Consider the following 7,315-nt stretch of genomic DNA (forward strand, 5'->3'; position numbering starts at 1 on the left):
GTGTTAAACACTATCAGGTTCTCGTCTGCCCATTTGCTGAGCATGTCCAGGTCAGCCTGGATCACCCGCCTATCTTCTGGCGTGGATGCTTTGCCCCAAAGTTTGGTGTCATCGGTGAAGGGGGCACCAAGCGTAGCTCCCCAAGCTGCACCCACTGGTCCTCAAAGGCATCCCAAGAGCTGGTGGATGTTGCCCACTGGTGCTCTGCCCAGAAACGTGCACAGACAAGTGAGAGGAAAGTGGCCTCACAGTCTCTGGGCACCTTCCTGGCCAGAGCCTCCTTCCTGGTCAAGTACAGGACCCACTTGGCCAGGGCCAGGAGGAGGTTGACCAGGAGGTCCCGGGACTTGGTTGGGACATGGATGGGGTAACCAAAAATAAAAAGGTGGGGGGTGAAATTCAATCAGAACCTCAAGAGGAGGCTCTTGAGGTGGAGGTGGAGGGTCTGCAGCCTGGCGCACTCAAGGGCCATGTGTGCCAGGGTTTTCTTCTGCCCACAGAAGGGGCAGGAGACCAGGGTGTCTGTGAAACTTGCCACATATACACCCGTGGCAATGGCTCCATGGAGAACCTGCCAGCTGAGGTCCCCAGTGGCTTGTGGGATGAAGGTGGAGTACAGACTCAGCCACTGGGGTGCCCCGGCCATGCCCTCGCCTAGCAGGTCCTGCCACTTGGTGTCTGGGTGGGAGACAAGGGCAGCATGATGGATAGCATGGTGCATGAGTGTGTAGAGGTGGCTGTGATGGATGGTGGAAAAGCAGACCGGTCTGGTGTCCTCTAGTCGGCTCAGGTGGTGAGGCAGGGAGTGTCGTGAAGCCAGGTGAGGTGCCAGCCCCATGACAAACTCCGGGGGGCTGGAGGACACGGGGGGTCAGGGATCACTGCCACACAGGTCCTGGTCAGCAAAGGCAAAGGTGTCGGGAGGTAGGACTGATTTCACCTCCTGGACCATATGGCAGCAGGTTTTGACACATGATAATAGGTGTCATTTTGCCATCCCAAAACTCAGTGTGGCATGGGCTACGACATGCAGTGCACTTACTGGGTTTACACACCATGAATTGGGATAAATATGCTGCTTCCATTTTTGTACAAATGTTTATGGAAACAAGTGGTAAGCCTGGGTTTTGTTCCATCCTGAATACAGTGAACATGATTTGTATTGTGGTGGCACCGTGGATCCCACCATACATCAGGACTTGCCTAGGCTAAGCCACATACAACCACAGCACAGTCTGTCCCTGCACCAAGTCATTCATAGACTACATCAGATTGGAAGTCCTGTGCTGCTTCACTGTTCTAGGAAGGAAAGAAATATCAGAGTACCCAGAGCTGTGACAAGGCATTCGCTTATTGGGGGCTTTTGGGAATGGTATTTGAAGAGCCATGTGGTTGGGATGGGGAGGTGTTACTCACGTGCTTGAGGGAGACAGAGGACGAGAGAGGTCTTAATCGCTTTAAGAAGCATTAGATGCCCAAATTATGCTATTTTTTAAATTGCATATTATCTTCTGGGACCTGCACACATATAGCCATCAGGTGTGAGCCTGCAAGGCACGGAGCACTTGCAGTCCTGAGGAGCTGAGGACCACATTTTTAAATTGGAGTACCTGCACTTAAGCATCTACTTGGCTATATAGGTGCCTATCCCAGAACAAGGGTGTTTAAAGTGAGTCACTTGATTGAACTCCAAGAAGAGCTGTAAGGCCTCAGCATCTCCAGGGGGAAAAAAAAATCTCACCATGGGTTCCTACATGCAGAATTGGGGAGCTGAACATAGGTACCATTGGGAGTTCAAAGCCCTTAGCTCAGATGTATGGATACTCCAATCCAAGACTCTCAAGGTCACACCTGCAGCTATCAATGAGAGTTTTGTCCTTGGGAACAGGATCAGGCCATCAATGGTATTCTCCCTGAAAACAGTTACGGCATGAAAAAATATTGGTGACAAATACTAGTAATCTTATTATCTGATTCAAAACCAAGACAATTGTGCATTAATAGACCAAAATGCACCTGGAATACTTAGTATTTTATTTAGCCTTTTCATTTTAAAACGGATATGACTTTTTTATGTATTAAAATAAAAAGTACTCCCAGACTAGGAATGCATTACTGCCAAGTTTTGGCCTGTGTGGAGCCAGTCCTTGAAAAATCATGGTTTATAAGAAATACAGACACCCTCCCGCCTTAAATATAGTAGTATAATATCAAAGAATTATGACCAAAAGGTACTTATTTGTTAGAACTAGTTACTTATTTCAGAAATGTTTCCTTTCTAGTGTCCCTTTTACAGTGAAATAATTTTGTATGCAGCAGCAATCTTCATGAATTCACTTGGTATTCATGTGGATGTCACATGTATTTCCACTGATTTTCCACTGCTGTTTAGGATTAGTTAATGGGCACTTAAAATAGAGTGTTACCCCTGTGGGAGTAAAATAGCTTCAATCTCAGCACACATGTTTCTGAGTCAAAGTATAAATGATGGCATTATATCAAGTTCAGTTCAGTCAGTTGTTGGCTTTTCAGATAATATGCCAACAGCCTCTTTAGGAAAAGGGGAAAAAGGCAAGTCTTTTATCGGGGGGCGAGGGTCGCAACACATTTTTAATAAAATGCTTATTTATCATACAAATATTATTAGCTATACATGGATGCTCTAAATCATGGAAGCTGTTTGATGCCAATGGAATTATGCTAATTTACGCCACCTGAGGATTTCACCCACATTGTGATAATATATTTTATCCAACTGCTTTCCAATTGCGTTCTCTTGTATATAAACAGCCATCCCTTTGGGGAGGGGCACATATATTTCCTTTATGTTTTCCAAGTTGCTTACTGGTCAGAATAACGATGATGTTGCCAAGTACATTAAAACAACACTGCTGAGGATTCCTATTTCACTTATGGCCTGGTGATTAATTCTTATGCCTTGAAATAGACTCTACTCAATGTGATGATGAATTTTTCCAGCTGATATAAAATTTGCTTATTAGAAAAGGACATGGATTTATACCACAATAAAACGTGCGAGGTCTGCTTTTTTTATGAACATTATATGTAAGCAGTAACCGCTAGTTTGCCTCAAGCTTTCTACTCTTCTATTCCATGGCACAGCAGGAAATTAATGCAAGAGAAGAAACAATGCTACCAATACAATGTGTATGGAGCCCTTAAATAGGTCACCATGGAAAGGCCAGCACATTGCATCAATTTTATGCAGTAGTAGCTGGGATACTGTAACCAGGCCCCAAGCAACCTTCTAACGTGAAGTTCAAATTCCTTAAGGAGTATGGCTGTGCATTCTGGTCCTAGTACTCAGTCTTTACACAGTGGGAAAGATTAGAGGATCCATGGGGCAATAGATATTGCTCACTCCTTGCTTTCCATCTTTCCTAGTGAGGTCAGAGGGGAACATGTCCATTTTACTCCTCCACCATACTTGACATGGCATAATACCAGCATGGGGACAAAGAGAAGGATTTGTACCTTATTTTCTATTCCAAAAGAATTGGATCACAGATGATGACAGCAAGTCATTACTTTCCTCCAAAGCCTGCAGCAAAGCAACACAACAAGGTAGATTTTGTTCCTTCTTCTGGAGGGAAGGGAAGGTTTGAACTCTTTAACTATGCCATTTCATTTGAGGATGGACACCATGAGGCACAGGTGGCCAAGGAACTTGGCTTTGACCCTACACAGTGCACTGCTATACACCCAGTCTGCACTTCTGAATTTTCCCTTGACATGTAAGGTCTGACGTTGTTACTCTGATCTCAGTATAACTCCATAGATTCCCCTGGCATTGCTGTTGAGGATCACTGGTGTGAATGAGATCAGGGATTGGGTTTCTGTAGAGTTTCGCACTCTCTTGAGGAATTTGGGAAACAAATTTCCATTAAAACTAATAGGAATTAGGCATCATCCTCTGAATTCCTGATGTAGCTATCAGATCTTAGTTTTAAGACTTAGGATGCATCTATATGAGATGTTTATTGCGTAGTAGCCTAATAGCACTGCACAGTAGTGTGCTGGTCAAAAAGTGTGCTGATACAGTACTGTGCAGTGTTATTAGGCTACTGCACAGTAAGTGTAAAAAAAACAAAAACTGTGTGCCACTGCTACTACGCAGTAGCACAAGTTACTGCACATTGAATTAGTGCTTGCTCAGTCAAGAACTAAACTTAATGCACAGTAACTAGGGCGCATTAATGAACATGTAGAAACATCCTCTGCGTCTTTCCACTAAAATCTAATGTAGCGCTCACCCAGACAATGGCTGCATCTGTATTTGCACTGATCTTTCTTTTTTCTTTTCCCTAAATACCTTGGGTCAGTTCTACTCCCAGAGTTCATTTCAGATCACAACCCAGTTAAGCTGACTCTGGTATTTCTTCTAATAGAGCAGCTTGGGGGATGTCATAGTCTCAGTGTTTTGTTACCAGGATCTTGTCATCAGTTTACACCTTTGATAGATGAAACCATGGAGAATTGTAATATTATTCATATTCACACCCCTGAGAGATACAAACTGCAAATTGAGACGGGAAACTTTGAAAGCTCTCCCAAGAGGCAGAATCATTTCTTTCTGCTGCTGATTATAAAGAAGAACGGCTGGCAGATGTTAATATTGGCAGTTACTCTCTGACAAATTTTCTCTAGGTACGGCTAATCAATTGTTGCTGCACGGAATGAGAAATGGAGCTTGAATATTCAGATGTCTAGACATGTAAATACATTACCTTTATAAATAGATTTTATTTAAATAATTAATACAAATGAAAAAATAAACATTAAAAAATAGATAAACCAGATGTGTCAGCTGAAGATTCATGGGCCATTTGGAGGATGGATAGCAAAAAGTATCCATACATTAGGAGACTGCAGTTACTTGTTCAATTACCACCCAAGGACTTATAAAAAGTATTGCCCTCTGGACAAACCTGGACCTGAACTAGACTATAAGTATGGTCTATAGGTCAGGATCATTTGCAGCAGAAATGCTTATAGAAGAAGAAATTACTTCAGTGTAAATAAGGATGACTGAATTTAGCCCTACAGCATCCTGGTAATATAGATGCTTGCTTTCTGCATAGTCTGGAAAACTCTTCTTCACATGCCTTTTATTCATGGGACTAATCCCATTGACCCAATAGGAAAATTGTTAGCTTCAGGCATTTTGGAGCTTATCAGCAAAAGTGTTCCCATAATTGTGACACGAGGATTTAATTCATTAAGGTACTAACATACCTACTCCCTTGTGACTGAGTCTATTTCTCTGGAGGAGAAAGATGAATTTTCCCCTCTAGAGATTAGCTTCCTCATTACAGTGACCATTCCCAGATGTGTAATTAAACAGCCTTCATCAGCATATGGGAGAAGCTTATAATACCTCCCTGCCTTTCCTGCCAGCATGCCCTGATTCATGGTATTTACGCACAAATCAAATCAAATTTCAGTAACTGATTATGACAGCCCCTGGTGGACTGCCAGACAGTGATCATATTATCTCCAGGTAACCCTGAAGATACTACCTGCCTTAGCTGTGGATAGCTATCTGCTCACCTAGCTACATTTAATGTGATGAACCTTATTATTTGTCATTCAATCCACTATGCAAGTGATTGAGCACATATGGTGAACGTATAATGAAAGCAACATGTCTACATGGCACGTGAGCGTTTTCTATTATGCATTATGATTCATAGTTAAATACTGACCTAAAAGAAAATTCTCTCCATGGAGACTATTTAGCATGTTTCTATATTTTATAAAAAGCAATGGATCAAAAAGGAAAGTATGAAGCAGCAATGTGCACTTAACAACCTGTTCCAAGGAGTAAATTATGGCTGGAATTGTCAGGGTATTAAACTTAGCAGAGCAGAGCTTAAGCAACAGGGATGGAAATTTTCAAAATATAGTTCATTCTTTTACAGTGACACAATAGTAAAATAAAGTAACCTCTGACAATATGATTTATTGAAGAAACTAAACAAAAGATGTTGGAGCCACTGTGTACCAAAGTTATTTCTCTGTTCTATTACTTTTAATGAATAGCCAAGATCAGTGAATATATTCAGTGAGATAAGGCTCAGTGCATTTCTGATAAGGGGAAAAAAAGGTAAAAAAGAAAAGTTGCATCAATTTTTCATTCAAAGCTTTATTTACTAGGGCCATAAAAAAACAAAACAAAACCAAAAAAAACCCTTCTATTTTCTTTCTCTGGCCCTCTTATTCAGTTAAAACAGAGCCTGATTGGAAAATACATTTACATGATAACATTTTAGGAAAAGGTCAGCTTGAAATTAGAAAATGTCTCCAGGAATCCATATGTTTGCATGGTATTTTTTTTTCTTTTCATGGAGAAGTAATGAGACTGTAATGAAACCATGGCTGTGGCTCATTGTAAGTAGCTAAGAGGGGCATTTGAGGGGGGATTTTGCTCGGACGATGAGCTATAGGTTAATCAAAAACAAGGTTGTTGTGTTCGTTAGTACCTCAGGGTTCAGCCTTGAAAAAGTGAGCGTGCCTGAGTAAATAGCTTTGCTTTCCTGAAACGCTGTGGCAACCCAGAGAGGTTGAGGATCAGAATTCATCGCCTTAGCCTGTTTTGCAAGTTCATAGCAGCCAAGTAGCTTTCCCTGTGGTGGCTACTCCCCTTGGTCGCATTTACTGCAGCAGCTTTGGTCCACGTCATTCTCTGCTTGTAGATCTTCTTGAAAAAAGAACGCTCCTATCTCTCGTTATACTTTTGTCCATGCTGTTCTGCTGTGGAAGTTGGATGGAGCTGGTTTCTAAAGAGTTGCAAAAATACTTAGTTTCCATTCTGCTTACACAGGGCATTTCGAGAGCTGTCCCAGAGCTATTCATGTTGAAGTTTACGCACTGTAGAAGACTCCATGAAGCAAATGGCATTATCTTTTATAGGCCAACCTTCAAGAGATTTTAGTGCAAAAAAAAGGAAGCGTTGTTTTAAAGAAGAAACATCTTTGGGTTGTTTTAAGTTTTCAGAGGATCTAAATTCTATTTGGAGATTGACACTGCCCTATTCTGATATGAGAACGCAACTGAGTTTTTACCCTTTTCAACCTACTCCCTCTAAAAGGCTGTGGCTAAGTTCTAGGAAATCATGCTTACAATGGCTGCATGTACCAATGAGGGTCCAGACTCTAGGCAACACTTAGGACAGTACTCTTAGGGTGCCTATAGACATTCAGGACCCTGCTCTAACTGATGGTGCTTTACGTAAAGCACCATGAGCGAGGACCTCCCCCCCCCACCCCGCAGCTGCGGGGCTGTCAGTGAGGGG

The sequence above is a fragment of the Crocodylus porosus genome, unplaced genomic scaffold, assembly GCF_001723895.1.
Source record: "Crocodylus porosus isolate Cpor-Errol unplaced genomic scaffold, CroPor_comp1, whole genome shotgun sequence".
Taxonomy (NCBI): Eukaryota; Metazoa; Chordata; order Crocodylia; family Crocodylidae; genus Crocodylus; species Crocodylus porosus.